The 18,509-nt window shown below is 45.4% G+C and overlaps 1 protein-coding gene across 3 annotated transcripts in view; it reads right to left on the bottom strand.

Annotated features, from left to right (window-relative positions):
* LOC122541733 (pro-neuregulin-3, membrane-bound isoform-like) overlaps positions 1–18,509 on the bottom strand; it is a 674,483-nt gene that overhangs the window by 263,009 nt on the left and 392,965 nt on the right. The window lies entirely within an intron of this gene.

Genomic DNA, 18,509 nt, shown 5'->3' with positions numbered 1-18,509 from the left:
ATTTTTTAAAATGAATGCCTGGAATAATATGCTACATCTGAAAAAGTCTGGAATTTTTGTCCTTAAATTTCTCCAAAACCCTTTTTGGGTTATGATCAGTGTATAGAATTGTTCAAAGTTTGTGTGAAGATTTGTAGCTCGGGTGCTCGTTGTTGTGGTTCTGTTCGCCGAGCTGGAAGTTTTTGTTGCAAACGTTTCGTCCCCTGGCTAGGCGACATCATCAGTGCTTGGGAGCCTCCTGCTAAGCGCTTCTTTGATGTTTCCTCCGGTGTTTATAGTGGTCTGTCCCTGCCGCTTCCGGTTGTCAGTTTCAGCTGTCCGCTGTAGTGGTTGGTATATTGGGTCCAGGTCGATGTGTTTGTTGATGGAGTTTGTGGATGAATGCCATGTCCCTAGGAATTCCCTGGCTGTTCTCTGTCTGGCTTGCCCTATGATAGTAGTGTTGTCCCAGTCGAATTCATGTTGCTTATTGTCTGCGTGTGTGGCTACTAAGGATAACTGGTTGTGTCGTTTCGTGGCTAGTTGATGTTCATGTATGCGGATTGTTAGCTGTCTTCCTGTTTGTCCTATATAGTGTTTTGTGCAGTCCTTGCATGGTATTTTGTACATTACATTAGTTTTGCTCATGTTGGGTATCGGGTCCTTCGTTCTGGTGAGTTGTTGTCTGAGCGTGGCTGTTGGTTTGTGTGCCGTTATGAGTCCTAGGGGTCGCAGTAGTCTGGCTGTCAGTTCTGAGATGCTCCTGATGTATGGTAGTGTGGCTAGTCCTTTTGGTTGTGGTATGTCCTCGTTCCGTGGTCTTTCTCTTAGGCATCTGTTGATGAAGTTGCAGGGGTATCCGTTTTTGGCGAATACCTTGTATAGGTGATCCTCTTCTTCTTTTTGTAGTTCTGGTGTACTGCAGTGTGTTGTGGCCCTTTTGAAGGGTACAAGGGTATACAGGAAAGCCACACACACAGACCAAGTCCTAAACTATGAAAGTAACCACCCCAACACACACAAACGAAGCTGCATCAGGACACTATTCAAAAGGGCCACAACACACTGCAGTACACCAGAACTGCAAAAAGAAGAAGAGGAACCCCTATACAAGGTATTCGCCAAAAACAGATACCCGCGCAACTTCATCAACAGATGCCTAAGAGAAAGACCACGGAACGAGGACATACCACAACCAAAAGGACTAGCCACACTACCATACATCAGGAGCATCTCAGAACTGACAGCCAGACTACTGCGACCCCTAGGACTCATAACAGCACACAAACCAACAGCCACGCTCAGACAACAACTCACCAGAACGAAGGACCCGATACCCAACATGAGCAAAACTAATGTAGTGTACAAAATACCATGCAAGGACTGCACAAAACACTATATAGGACAAACAGGAAGACAGCTAACAATCCGCATACATGAACATCAACTAGCCACGAAACGACACGACCAGCTATCCTTAGTAGCCACACACGCAGACAATAAGCAACATGAATTCGATTGGGACAACACTATTATCATAGGGCAAGCCAGACAGAGAACAGCCAGGGAATTCCTAGAGGCATAGAATTGTCTCAAACACATTGCTGACAATATAAATGTTGAAGTGCTGTAATGCCAACACCAAGCTCACGGTTTCCTTCTGAAACATGGAATATTTCTATTGATGAATATTCAATTTTCTGGAAAAATGCCCAAGAGGTCTTTCTAACTTCTCATTGTCTTCCTATAAGAGCACAGCACTGACACCCATGTCACTTGCATCGATAGCCACCTTGAATGGCTTTGTGTAATTAGGTGTGGCTAATATTGGGGCAGTGGTTGACACAGCTTTCAGGCTGTGAAATGCCATCTGACAGTCCACCGTACATTGAACGTTTGCGCACTTCTTCAACAAGTCAGTCAGTGAAGCAGCTACAATGATAAAATTCGGTGTGAACTTCCCATAAAACCCACACAATCCCAGGAATCATAGCACTGCCCTCTTCATCAATGGTTTGGGAAACTCCCCAATAACCATTGATTTCACATTCCGTAGGGCCATTTGTCCATGTCCAATAACGTGGTTCAGGAAAATGACTTGCTTTGCAAATTCACTTTTAGCCAGGTTTATCACCATGCCTCCCTATCGAAGTCGATCAAATAATTCTGAAAAATGCTGCAAATGTTCCTTCAATATGTGACTAAAAATCACCAGGTCATCAATGTTTCTTTCAGAATCCCTACAATGTGGAAATAGGCCCTTCGGCACAACAATCCATACCGACCCTCCGAAGGGTTACCCCCCACCCAGACCCATACGCCTACCTTATTGTCCCATATTTGCTCCTGAATAATTCACCTAACCTACCCACCTCTGAACACTATGGGTAATTTAGCATGACCAATTCACCTAACCTACCCACCTCTGAACACTATGGGTAATTTAACATGGCCAAATCACCTAACCTACCCACCCCTGAGCACTATGGGTAATTTAGCATGGCCAATTCACCAAACCGACCCACCTCTGAGCACTATGGGTAATTTAGCATGGCCAATTCAACTAACTGACCCACCACTGAGCACTACGGGTAATTTAACATAGCCAATTCTCCAAACCTGCCCACCTCTGAACACAATGGGTAATTTAGCATGGCCAATTCACCTAACCTACCCACCTCTGAACACTATGGATAATTTAGCATGGCCAATTCACCTAACGTACCGATCTCTGAGCACTATGGGTTATGTAACATGGCCAAATCACCTAACCTACCCATCTCAGAGCACTATGGGTACTTTAGCATGGCTAATTCACCTAACCTAAGCACCCCTGAGCACTATGGGGAATTTAACATGGCCAATTCACCTAACCTACCCACCTCTGAACACTATGGGTAATTTAACATGGCCAATTCACATGACCTACCCACCTCCGAACACTATGAGCAATTTAGCATGGCCAATTCACCTAACCTACCTGCCCCTGAGCACTATGGGTAATTTAGCATGGCCAATTCACCTAACCGACCCTCCTCTGAACACTATGGGTAATTTAACATAGCCAATTCACCTAAACTACCCACCCCTGAGCACTATGGGTAACTTAACATGGCCAATTCACCTAACCTATCCACCCCTGAGCAGAATGGGTAATTTAGCATGGCCAATTTGCCTAACATACTCACCTTTTAGCACTATGGGTAATTTAGCATGACCAATTCAACTAACCTAACCACCCCTGAGCACTATGGGTAATTTAGCATGGCCAATTCACCTAACGTACCCTCATCCGAGGACTATGGGTAATTTTGCATGGCTAATTAATCTAACCTACCCACCTCTGAACACTATGGGTAATTTAGCATGGCCAATTCATCTAACCTACCCACCCCTGAGCACTATGGGTAATTTAGCATGGCAAATTCACCAAACCTACCCACCTCTGAGCACTATGCGTAACTTAGCATGGCCAATTCACCTACCTACTCACCTCCGAACACTATGGGTAATTTAACATGGCCAATTCACCTAACCCACCCACCCCTGAACACTATGGGTAATTTAGCATGGCCAATTCATCAAATCTCCCCACACCAGCGCACTATGGGGAATTTAGCCTGGCCAGTTCAACTAACCTGCCCACCTCTGAACACTATGGATAATTGTGCATGGCCAATTCACCTAACCAACCCACCTCTGAACACTATGGGTAATTTAGCATGGCCTATTCACCTAACCTACCCACCTCTGAGCACAATGGGAAATTTAACTTGGCCAATTTATCTAACATAGTCACCTTTTAGCACTTTGAGTAATTTAGCATGGCCAATTCACCTAACCTACCCTCATCCGAGGACTATGGGTAATTTAGCATGGTCAATCCACCTAACCTACCCACGCCTGAGAACTATGGGTAATTTAGCATGGCCAATTCACCTAACCTACCCACCTCCGAGCACAATGGGAAATTTAACATGGCCAATTCACCTAACATACCTACCTCTGAACACTATGGGTACTTTAGCATGGCCAATTCATCTAACCTACCCACCCCTGAGCACTATGGAAAATTTAGCATGGCCAACTCACCGAACCTACCCACCTCTGAACACTATGGGCAATATAGTATGGCTAATTCACCTAATCTACCCACCTCTGAACACTATGGGTAATATAGCATGGCCAATTCACCTAACCTACCCTCCTGCGAGCACTATGGGTAATTTAGCATGGCAATTCATCTAACCAACCCACCCCTGAGCACTATGGGTAATTAAGCATGGCCAATTCACCAAACCTACCCACCTCTGAGCACTATGCGTTACTTTGCATGGCCAATTCACCTACCTACTCACCTCCGAATACTGTGGGTAATTTCTCATGGCCAATTTACCTAACCCACCCACCCCTGAACACTATGGGTAATTTAGCATGGCCAATTCACCTAACCTTCCCACACCTGCGCACTATGGGGAATTTAGCCTGGCCAGTTCAACTAACCTGCCCACCTCTGAACACTATGGGTAATTTTGCATGGCCAATTCACCTAACCAACCAAACTCTGAACACTATGGATAATTTAACATGGCCAATTCACATAACCTACCCACCTCTGAACACTATGGATAATGTTGCATGGCCAATTCACCTAACCTACCCACCTCTGAGCACTATGGGTAATTTTGCATGGCCAATTCACATAACCGAACCACCTCTGAACACTGTGGGTAATTTAGCATGGCCAATTCACCTAACCTACCCACCTCTGAACACTATGGGTAATGTTGCATGGCCAATTCACCGAAACTACCCACATCTGAACCACTATGGGTAATTTAGCATGGTCATTTCAACTAACCTAACTACTTCTGAACACTATGGGAAAATTTGCATGGCCAATCGGCTAACCTACCAACCTCTAAACAGTATGGGTAATTTAGCATGGCCAATTCACCTAACCTACCCACCTGTGAGAACTATGGGTAATTTAGCATGGCCAATTCACCTTACCGACCCACCTCTGAGCACTATGGGTAATTTTATATGGCCAATTCACCTAACTTACCCAGCGCTGAACACTATAGGTAATTTAGCATGGCCAAATCACCTAACATACTCACCAATGAACACTATGGGTAATTTAGCATGGCCAATTCACTTAACGTACCCACCTCTGAAACCTATGGGTAATTAACATGGCCAATTCACCTAAACTACCCATCCCTGAGCAATGTCGGTAATTTAGCATGGCCAATTCACCTAACCTACCCTCCTGCGAGCACTATGGGTAATTTAGCATGGCCAATTCATCTAACCCAACAACCTCTGAACACTATGGGTAAATTAACACGGCCAATTCACCTAATCTACCCACCCCAGAGGACGATGGGTAAAAGTAACATGGCCAATTCACCTAAACTACCCACCCCTGAGCACAATGGTCAATTTAGCATGGCCAGTTCACCTAACCTACCCTTCTCTGAACACTATGGGTAATTTAGCATGGCCAGTTCACCTAACCTACCCTTCTCTGAACACTATGGGTAATTTAGCATGGCCAATTCACATATCCTACCCACCCTTGAACATTATGGGTAATTTAGCATTGCCAATACACCTAACCAACCCTTTTGCGAGCCCCAAGGGTAATTTAGCAAGGCCAATTCATCTAACCTACCCACCTCTGAACACTATGGGTAATTTAACATGGCAAACTCCCCGAACCTACGCACCTCTGAACACTATGGGTAATTTAGCATGGCCAATTCACCTAACCTACCCTTCTGCGAGCACTGTGGGTAATTTAGCAAGGCCAATTCATCTAACCTACCCACCTCCAAACACTATGGGTAATTTAACATGGCCAATTCCCCTAGCCTACGCACCTCTGAACACTATGGGTAATTTAGCTTGGCCAATTCACCTAACCTACCCACCTCTGAACACTATGGGTAATTTAGCATGGCCAATTCATCTAACCTACCCACCTCTGAACACTATGGGTAATTTAGCATGGCCAACTCACCTAACTTACCCACCTCTGAACACTATGGGAAATTTAGCATGGCCAATTCACTTAACGTATCCACCTCTGAAACCTATGGGTAATTAACATGGCCAGTTCCCCTAACCTACCGACCTCTGAACACTATGGGTAATTTAACATGGCCAATTCACCTAACCTACGCACCTCTGAACACTATGGGTAATTTAGCTTGGCCAATTCACCTAACCTACCCCCCTTTGAACACTATGGGTAATCTAGCATGGCCAATTCACCTAACCTACCCACCTCTGAACACTATGGGTAATTTAGCATGGCCAATACACCTGACGTACCCTCCTGCAAGCACTATGGGTAATTTAGCATGGCCAACTCACCTAACCTACCCACCTCTGAACACTATGGGTAATTTAGCATGGCCAATTCACTTAACGTACCCACCTCTGAAACCTATGGATAATTAACATGGCCAATTCACCTAACCTACCCACCTCTGAACACTATGGGTAATTTAGCATGGCCAATTCACCTAACCTACCCACCTCTGAACACTATGGGTAATTTAGCTTGGCCAATTCACCTAACCTACCCACCTCTGAACACTATGGGTAATTTAGCATGGCCAATTCACCTAACCTCCCCTTCTGCGAACACTATGGGTAATTTAGCAAGGCAAATTCATCTAACCTACCCACCTCTGAAAACTATGGGTAATTTAGCTTGGCCAATTCATCTAACCTACCCCCCTTTGAACACTGTGGGTAATCTAGCATGGCCAATTCACCTAACCGACCCACCTCTGAACACTATGGGTAATTTAGCATGGCCAATCACCTGACCAACACTCCTGCGAGCACTATGGGTAATTTAGCATGGCCAATTCACTTAACGTACCCACCTCTGAAACCTATGGTAATTGGCATGGCCAATTCACCTAACCTACCCACCTCTGAACACTATGGGTAATTTCGCATGGCCAATTCACCGAACCTACCCACCTCTGAACACTATGCGTAATTTAGCATGGCCAATTCACCTAACCTACCCACCTCTGAACACTGTGGGCAATTTAGCATGGCCAATTCAATTTAGCAAGGGGGCATAGCTTTAAATTAAGTGGGGGGTAGGTATAGGACAGATGTTAGAGGTAGGTTCTTTACTCAGCAGGTCGTGAGTTCATGGAATGCCCTGCCAGTAGCAGTGGTGGACTCTCCCTCATTATGGGCATTTAAGCGGGCATTGGATAGGCATATGGTGGATAGTGGGCTAGTGTAGGTTAGGTGGGCTTGGATCGGCGCAACATCGAGGGCCGAAGGGCCTGTACTGCGCTGTATTCTTCTATGTTCTATGTTCTATGTTCACCTAACCTACCCACCCCTGAGGACTATGGGTAATTTTGTATGGCCAATTCACCTAACCTACCCACCCCTGAGCAGTATGGGTAATTTTGTATGGCCAATTCACCTAACTTACCCAGCGCTGAACAGTATGGGTAATTTAGCATGGCCAAATCACCTAACATACTCACCAAATAACACTATGGGTAATTTAGCATGGCCAATTCACCTAACTTACCCAGTGCTGAACAGTATGGGTAATTTAGCATTGCCAAATCACCTAACAGACTCACCAATTAACACTATGGGTAATTTAGCATGGTCAATCCACCTAACCGACCCACGCCTGAGCACTATGGGAAATTTAGCATGGCCAATTCACCTAACTTACCCAGTGCTGAACAGTATGGGTAATTTAGCATGGCCAATTCACCTAACCTACCCACCCCTGAGCACAATGGGTAATTTAGCAAGGCTAATTCACCTAACCTACCCTCATCCGAGCACTATGGGTAAGTTTGCATGGCTAAATCATCTAAAATATCCACCTCTGTTAACAATGGGTAATTTAGCATGGCCAATTCACCTAACCTACCCTTCTGCGAGCACTATGGGTAATTTAGCAAGGCCAATTCATCTAACCTACCCACCTCTAAACACTATGGGTAATTTAGCATGGCCAATTCACCTAACCTACCCTTCTGCGAGCACTATGGGTAATTTAGCAAGGCTAATTCATCTAACCTACCCACCTCTAAACACTATGGGTAATTTAACATGGCCAATTCCCCTAACCTACGCACCTCTGAACACTATGCGTAATTTAGCATGGCCAATTCACCTAACCTACGCACCTCTGAACACTATGGGTAATTTAGCTTGGCCAATTCACCTAACCTACCCCCCTTTGAACACTATGGGTAATCTAGCATGGCCAATTCACCTAACCTACCCACCTCTGAACACTATGGGTAATTTAGCATGGCCAATACACCTGACCTACCCTCCTGCAAGCACTATGGGTAATTTAGCATGGCCAACTCACCTAACCTACCCACCTCTGAACACTATGGGTAATTTAGCATGGCCAATTCACTTAACGTACCCACCTCTGAAACCTATGGATAATTAACATGGCCAATTCACCTAACCTACCCATCTCTGAACACTATGGGTAATTTAGCATGGCCAATTCACCTAACCTACCCACCTCTGAACACTGTGGGCAATTTAGCATGGCCAATTCAATTTAGCAAGGGGGCATAGCTTTAAATTAAGTGGGGGGTAGGTATAGGACAGATGTTAGAGGTAGGTTCTTTACTCAGCAAGTCGTGAGTTCATGGAATGCCCTGCCAGTAGCAGTGGTGGACTCTCCCTCATTATGGGCATTTAAGCGGGCATTGGATAGGCATATGGTGGATAGTGGGCTAGTGTAGGTTAGGTGGGCTTGGATCGGCGCAACATCGAGGGCCGAAGGGCCTGTACTGCGCTGTATTCTTCTATGTTCTATGTTCTATGTTCACCTAACCTACACACCCCTGAGGACTATGGGTAATTTTGTATGGCCAATTCACCTGACCTACCCACCCCTGAGCAGTATGGGTAATTTTGTATGGCCAATTCACCTAACTTACCCAGCGCTGAACAGTATGGGTAATTTAGCATGGCCAAATCACCTAACATACTCACCAATTAACACTATGGGTAATTTAGCATGGTCAATCCACCTAACCTACCCACGCCTGAGAACTATGGGTAATTTAGCTTGGCCAATTCACCTAACCTACTCACCTCTGAGCACTATGGGTAATTTAGCATGGCCAATTCATCTAACCTACTCACCTCTGAACAGTATGGGTAATTTAGCATGGCCAAATCACCTAACATACTCACCTCTGAAAACTATGGGTAATTTAGCATTGCCAATCCACCTAACCTACCAACCCCTGAGCACTATGGGTAATTTAGCATGGCCAATTTACCTAACCGACCCACGCCTGAGCACTATGGGTAATTTAGCATGGCCAAATCACCTAACCTACGCACCTCTGAACACTATGGGTAATTTAGCATGGCCAATTCACCTAACCTACCCACCCCTGAGCACAATGGGTAATTTAGCAAGGCTAATTCACATAACCTACCCTCATCCGAGCACTATGGGTAAGTTTGCATGGCTAAATCATTTAAAATATCCACCTCTGTTAACAATGGGTAATTTAGCATGGCCAATTCACCTAACCTACCCTTCTGCGAGCACTATGGGTAATTTAGCAAGGCTAATTCATCTAACCTACCCACCTCTAAACACTATGGGTAATTTAACATGGCCAATTCCTCTAACCTACGCACCTCTGAACACTATGCGTAATTTAGCATGGCCAATTCACCTAACCTACGCACCTCTGAACACTATGAGTAATTTAGCATGGCCAATTCCCCTAACCTACCCACCTCTGAACACTATGGGTAATTTAACATGGCCAATTCACCTAACCTACGCACCTCTGAACACTATGAGTAATTTAGCATGGCCAATTCCCCTAACCTACCCACCTCTGAACACTATGGGTAATTTAACATGGCCAATTCACCTAACCTACGCACCTCTGAACACTATGGGTAATTTAGCATGGCCAATACACCTGACCTACCCTCCTGCGAGCACTATCGGTAATTTAGCATGGCCAATTCACTTAACCTACCCTCCTGCGAGCACTATCGGTAATTTAGCATGGTCAATTCATCAAACCCAACCACCTCTGAACACTATGGGTAATTTAACATGGCCAATTCACCTAATCTACCCACCCCAGAGCACAATGGGCAATTTAGTATGGCCAGTTCACCTAACCCAACCACCCCTGAGCATTATGGGTAATTTAGCATGGCCAATACACCTGGCCTACTCTCTTGCGAGCTCTATGGGTAATTTAGCATGGTCAACTCACGTAACCTACCCACCTCTCAACACTATAGGTAATTTAGCATGGCCAATTCACCCTTAACGTACCCACCTCTGAAACCTATGGGTAATTTAGCATGGCCAATTCACCTAACCTACCCACCTGTGAGCACTATGGGTAATTTAGCATGACCAATTGACCTAACCTATCCACCCCTGAGCACTATGGGTAATTTAGTATGGCCAATTCACCTAACCTACCCACCTCTAAACACTGTGCGCAATTTAGAATGGCCAATTGACCGAACCTACCCACCCCTGAGCACTATGGGTAATTTATCATGGCCAATTCACTTAACCTACCCAGCGCTGAGCACTATGGGTAATTTAGCATGGCCAAATCACCGAACCTACTCACCTCTGAACACTATGGGTAATTTTACATGGCCAATTCACCTAAGCTAACCTCCTCTGAACACTATGGGTAATTTAGCATTGGCAATCCACCTAACCTACCAACCCCTGAACACTATGGGTAATTTAGCATGGCCAATTCACCTAACCTACCCACCTCTGAACACTATGGGTAATTTAGCAAGGCCAATTCACCTAACCTACCGACCTCTGAACACTATGGGTAATTTAGCATGGCCAATTCACCTAACCTACCCACCTCTGAACACTATGCATAATTTAGCATGGCCAATTCAACTTACCAACCCACCTGTGAGCACTGTGGGTAATTTAGCATGGCCAATTCACCTAACCTATCCACCCCTGAGCAACATGGGTAATTTAGCATGGCCAATTCACATAACCTATCCACCTCTGAACACTATGGGCAATTTAGCATGGCCAATTCACCTAACCTACTCACCTCTGAACACTATGGGTAATTTTACATGGCCAATTCACCTAAGCTAACCTCCTCTGAACACTATGGGTAATTTAGCATTGGCAATCCACCTAACCTACCAACCCCTGAGCACTATGGGTAATTTAGCATGGCCAATTCACCTAACCTAACCACCTCTGAACACTATGGGTAATTTAGCATGGCCAATTCACCTAACGTACCGATCTCTGAGCACTATGGGTTATGTAACATGGCCAATTCACCTAATCGACCCACCTCAGAGCACTATGGGTACTTTAGCATGGCTAATTCACCTAACCTAAGCACCCCTGAGCACTATGGCTAATTTAGCATGGCCAATTCACCTAACCTACCCACCTCTGAGCACTATGGGGCATTTAACATGGCTAATTCACCGAAACTACCCACCTCTGAACACAATCGGTAAATTAGCATGGCCAATTCACATAACCTACCCACCGCTGAGCACTATTGCGAATTAAACATGTCCAATTGACCTAACCAACCCATCTCTGAAAACTATGGGTAATTTAGCATGACCAATTCACCTAACCTAACCACCGCCGAACACTATCGTTAATTTAACATGGCCAATTCACCTAACACACCCACCCTGAGCAGTATGGGTAATTTAGCATGGCCAATTCACCTAACCTGCCCACCTCTGAACACGATGGGTAATTTACCATTGCCAATTCACCTAACCTACCTGCCCCTGAGCACTATGGGTAATTTAGCATGGCCAATTCACCTAACCGACCCTCATCTGAACACTATGGGTAATTTAACATAGCCAATTCACCTAAACTACCCACCCCTGAGCACTATGGGTAATTTAGCATGGCCAATTCACCTAACCCCAGCACCTCTGAACACTATGGGAAATTTAGCATGGCCAATTCACCTAACCTACCAACCTCTGAACACTATTGATAATTTAGCTTGGCGAATTCACATAACCTACCCACCTCTGAATACTATGGTTAATTTTGCATGGCCAATTTACCTAACGTACCTACCCCTGGACACTATGGGTAACTTAACATGGCCAATTCACCTAACCTACCCACCCCTGAGCACTATGGGTAATTTAGCATGGCCAATTCATCTAACCTACCCTCATCCGAGGACTATGGGTAATTTGGCATGGCTAATTAATCTAACCTAGCCACCTCTGAACACTATGGGTAATTTTGCATGGCCAAGTCGCCTACCTACCCTTCTGCGAGCACTATGGGTAATTTAGCATGGCCAATTCCCCTAACCTACCCACCCCTGAGCACTATGGGTAACCTAGCATGGCCAATTCACCTATCCTACCCACCTCTGTACACTATGGGTAATTTAGCATGGCCAATTCCCCTAACCTACCCACCCCTGAGCACTATGGGTAACCTAGCATGGCCAATTCACCTAACCTACATACCTCTGCACACTATGGGTAATTTAGCATTGCCAATTCACCTAACCTACCCACCTCCGAGCACTATGGGTAATTTAGCATTGCCAATTCACCTAACCTACCCACCTCTGAATACTATGGGTAATTTGGCATGGCTAATTCACCTAACCTACCACCTCTGAACACTATGGGTAATTTAGCATGGCCAATTCACCTAACCTACCCTTCTGCGAGCACTATGGGTAATTTAGCATGGCCAATTCATCTAACCTACCCACCCCTGAGCACTATGCGTAACTTAGCATGGACAATTCACCTACCTACTCACCTCCGAACACTATGGGTAATTTAGCATGGCCAATTCACCTAACCTACCCTTCTGCGAGCACTATGGGTAATTTAGCATGGCAAATTCACCAAACCTACCCACCTCTGAGCACTATGCGTAACTTAGCATGGACAATTCACCTACCTACTCACCTCCGAACACTATGGGTAATTTAACATGGCCAATTCACCTTGCCCACCCACCCCTGAACACTATGGGTAATTTAGCATGGCCAATTCACCAAACCTCCTCACACCAGCGCACTATGGGGAATTTAACCTGGCCAGTTCAACTAACCTGCCCACCTCTGAACACTATGGGTAATTTTGCATGGCCAATTCACCTAACCTACCCTCATCCGGGGAGTATGGGTAATTTAGCATGGCTAATTAATCTAACCTACCCACCTGTGAACACTATGGGTAATTTTGCATGACCAATACAGCTACCCTACCCTCCTGCGAGCACAATGGGTAATTTAGCATGGCCAATCCATCTAACCGACCTCCTCCTGAGCACTATGGGTAATTTAGCATGGCCAATTCACCAAACCGACCCACCTCTGAGCACCATGCGTAACTAAGCATGGCCAATTCACCTACCTACTCACCTCCGAACACTATGGGTAATTTAACATGGCCAATTCACCTACCCCACCCACCCCTGAACACTATGGGTAATTTAGCATGGCCAATTCACCTAACCTCCCCACATCTGCGCACTATGGGGAATTTAGCCTGGCCAGTTCAACTAACCTGCCCACCTCTGAACACTATGGGTAATTTTGCATGGCCAATTCACCTAACCAACCCACCTCTGAACACTATGGGTAATTTAGCATGGCCAATTCATCTAACCTACCCTCCCCTGAGCACTATGGGTAATTTAGCATGGCCAACTCAACGAACCTACCCACCTCTGAACACTATGGGCAATTTAGCATGGCCAATTCACCTAACCTACCCTCCTGTGAGCACTATGGGTAATTTAGCATGGCAATTCATCTAACCTACCACCCCTGAGCACTATGGGTAATTTAGTATGGCCAATTCACCAAACCTACCCATCTCTGAGCACTATGCGTAACTTAGCACGGCCAATTCACCTAACCTTCCCACACCTGCGCACTATGGGGAATTTAGCAAGGCCAGTTCAACTAACGTGCCCACCTCTGAACACTATGGGTAATTTTGCATGGCCAATTCACCTAACCAACCAACCTCTGAACACTATGGATAATTTAGCATGGCCAATTCAGCTAACCTACGCACCTCTGAACACTATGGGTAATTTAGCTTGGCCAATTCACCTAACCGAACCACCTCTGAACGCTATGGGTAATTTAGCATGGCCAATACACCGGACCTACCCTCCTGCGAGCACTATGTGTAATTAACATGGCCAATTCACCTCAACTACCCATCCCTGAGCACTATCGGTAATTTAGCATGGCCAATTCACGTAACCTACCCTCCTGCGAGCACTATGGGTAATTTAGCATGGCCAATTCATCTAACCCAACCACCTCTGAACACTATGGGTAATTTAGCATGGTCAATTCACCTAATCTACCCACCCCAGAGCACAATGGGCAATTTAGCATGGCCAGTCCACCTAACCTACCCTCCTCTGAACACTATGGGTAATTTAGCATGGCCAATTCACCTAACCTACCCACCACTGAGCATTATGGGTAAATTTGCATGGCCAATACACCTGACCTACCCTCCTGTGTGCACTATGGGAAATTTACCATGGCCAACTCACCTAACCTACCCACCTCTGAACACTATGGGTAATTTAGCATGGCCAGTTCACTTAACGTACCCATCTCTGAAACCTATGGGTAATTAACATGGCCAATTCACCTAACCTACCGACCTCTGAACACTCTGGGTAATTTAGCATGGCCAATTCATCTAACCTACCCACCTCTGAACACTATGCGTAATTTAGCATGGCCAATTCACCTAACCTACCCACCTGTGAGCACTATAGGTAATTTAGCATGGCCAATTGACCTAACCTATCCACCCCTGAGCACTATGGGTAATCTTGCATGGCCAATTCACCTAACCTACCCACCTCTGAACACTGTGCGCAATTTAGCATGGCCAATTGACCGAACCTACCCACCCCTGAGCACTATGGGTAATTTAGCATGGCCAATTCAACTCACCTTCCCAGCGCTGAACACTATGGGTAATTTAGCATGGCCAAATCACCGAACCTACTCACCTCTGAACACTATGGGTAATTTAGCATGGCCAATTCACCGAACCTACCGACCTCTGAACACTATGGGTAATTTAGCATGGCCAATTCACCTAACCTACTCACCTCTGAACACTATGCGTAATTTAGCTTGGCCAATTCAACTTACCAACCCACCTGTGAGCACTGTGGGTAATTTAGCATGGCCAATTCACCTAACCTATCCACCACTGAGCATCATGGGTAATTTAGCATGGCCAATTCACTTAACGTACCCACCTCTGAAACCTATGGGTAATTTAGCATGGCCAATTCACCTAACATACCCACCTCTGAACACTATGCGTAATTTAGCATGGCCAATTCAACTTACCAACCCACCTCTGAACACTATGGGCAATTTAGCATGGCCAATTCACCTAACCTACCCACCCCTGAGCACTTTGGGTTATTTTGCATGGCCAATTCACCTAACCTACCCAGCGCTGAATACTATGGGTAATTTAGCATGGCCAAATCACCTCACCTACTCACCTCTGAGCACTATGGGTAATTTAGCATGGCCAATTCACCTAAGCTAACATCCTCTGAACACTATGGGTAATTTAGCATGGCCAAATCACCTCACCTACTCACCTCTGAGCACTATGGGTAATTTAGCATGGCCAATTCACCTAACCTACCCACCTGTGAGCACTATAGGTAATTTAGCACTATGGGTAATTTAGCATGGCTAATTAATCTAACCTACCGACATCCGAACACTATGGGTAATTTAGCATGGCTAAATTATCTAAACTACCCAACTCTGAACACAATGGTTAATTTAGCATGGCCAATTTACCTAACCTACCCTTCTGCGAGCACTATGGGTAATTTAGCAAGGCCAATTCATCTAACCTACCCACCTCTAAACACTATGGGTAATTTAACATGGCCAATTCACCTAACCTACGGACCTCTGAACACTATGGGTAATTTAGCATGGCCAATTCACTAACCTACCCACCTCTGAAAACTATGGGTAATTTACCATGGCCAACTCACCTAACCTACTCACCTCTGACCACTATGGGTAATTTAGCATGGCTAATTCACTTAACGTACCCACCTCTGAAACCTATGGGTAATTAACATGGCCAATTCTCTAAACTACCCATCCCTGAGCACTATCGGTAATTTACCATGGCCAATTCACCTAACCTACCCTCCTGTGAGCACTATGGGTAATTTAGCATGGCCAATTCATCTAACCCAACCACCTCTGAACACTATGGGTAATTTAACATGGCCAATTCACCTAATCTACCCACCCCAGAGCACGATGGGTAAAAGTAGCATGGCCAATTCACCTAACCGACACACCCCAGAGCACAATGGGCAATTTAGCATGGCCAGTTCACCTAACCACCCCTCCTCTGAGCACTATGGGTAATTTAGCATGGCCAATTCACCTAACCTACCCAGCGCTGAACACTATGGGTAATTTAGCATGGCCAATTCATCTAACCTACTCACCTCTGAACACGATGCGTAATTTAGCTTGGCCAATTCAACTTACCAACCCACCTGTGAGCACTGTGGGTAATTTAGCATGGCCAATTCACCTAATCTATCCACCCCTGAGCATTATGGGTAATTTAGCATGGCCAAATCACTTAACGTACCCACCTCTGAAACCTATGGGTAATTAACATGGCCAATTCACCTAACCTACCGACCTCTGAACACTCTGGGAAATTTAGCATGGCCAATTCACCTAACATATCTCCTCTGAACACTATGCGTAATTTAGCAAGGCCAATTCAACTTACCAACCCACCTCTGAACACTATGGGCAATTTAGCATGGCCAATTCACCTAACCTACCCACCCCTGAGCACTATGGGTAATTTTGCATGGCCAATTCACCTAACCGACCCAGCGCTGAACACTATGGGTAATTTAGCATGGCCAAATCACCTCACCTACTCACCTCTGAACACTATGGGTAATTTTACATGGCCAATTCACCTAAGCTAACCTCCTCTGAACACTATGGGTAATTTAGCATTGCCAATCCACCTAACCTACCAACCCCTGAGCACTATGGGTAATTTAGCATGGCCAATTCACCTAACCGACCCTCCTCTGAACACTATGGGTAATTTAACCCAGCTAATTCACCTAACCTACCCATGCCTGAGCACTATGGGTAATTTAGCATGGCCAATTCACCTAACCTACTCACCTCTGAACACTATGGGTAATTTAGCATGGCCAATTCACCTAACCTACCCACCCCTGAGCACTATGGGTAATTTAGCATGGCTAATTAATCTAAACTACCGACATCCGAACACTATGGGTAATTTAGAATGGCTAAATCATCTAAACTACCCAACTCTGAACACAATGGTTAATTTAGCATGGCCAATTCACCTAACCTACCCTTCTGCGAGTACTATGGGTAATTTAGCAAGGCCAATTCATCTAACCTACCCACCTCTAAACACTATGGGTAATTTAACATGGCCAATTCACCTAACCTACGCACCTCTGAACACTATGGGTCATTTCGCATGGCCAATTCACTAACCTACCCACCTCTGAACACTATGGGTAATTTACCATGGCCAACTCACCTAACCTACCCACCTTTGAACACTATGGGTAATTTAGCATGGCCAATTCACTTAACGTACCCACCTCTGAAACCTATGGGTAATTAACATGGCCAATTCCTCTAAACTACCCATCCCTGAGCACTATCGGTAATTTACCATGGCCAATTCACTTAACCTACCCTCCTGTGAGCACTATGGGTAATTTAGCATGGCCAATTCATCTAACCCAACCACCTCTGAACACTATGGGTAATTTAACATGGCCAATTCACCTAATCTACCCACCCCGAGCACGATGGGTAAAAGTAGCATGGCCAATTCACCTAAACTACCCACCCCAGAGCACAATGGGCAATTTAGCATGGCCAGTTCACCTAACCTACTCTCCTCTGAACACTATGGGTAATCGAGCATGGCCAATTACCTGACCAACCCTCCTGTGAGCACTATGGGTAATTTCGCATGGCCAATTCACCTAACTTACCCACCTCTGAACACTATGCGTAATTTAGCATGGCCAATTCACCTAACCTACCCACCTCTGAACACTGTGGGCAATTTAGCATGGCCAATTCAATTTAGCAAGGGGGCATAGCTTTAAATTAAGTGGGGGTAGGTATAGGACAGATGTTAGGGGTAGGTTCTTTACTCAGCGAGTCGTGAGTTCATGGAATGCCCTGCCAATAGCAGTGGTGGACTCTCCCTCATTATGGGCATTTAAGTGGGCATTGGATAGGCATATGGAGGATAGTGGGCTAGTGTAGGTTAGGTGGACTTGGATCGGCGCAACATCGAGGGCCGAAGGGCCTGTACTGCGCTGTATTCTTCTATGTTCTATGTTCTATGTCCACCTA

The sequence above is a fragment of the Chiloscyllium plagiosum genome, unplaced genomic scaffold (assembly GCF_037043375.1).
Source record: "Chiloscyllium plagiosum isolate Xiang-an unplaced genomic scaffold, Cpla_swu_hap1 HiC_scaffold_43, whole genome shotgun sequence".
Taxonomy (NCBI): Eukaryota; Metazoa; Chordata; class Chondrichthyes; order Orectolobiformes; family Hemiscylliidae; genus Chiloscyllium; species Chiloscyllium plagiosum.
Note: the sequence above shows the minus strand (reverse complement) of the source record. Positions and strands in the feature narration are given on the sequence as shown.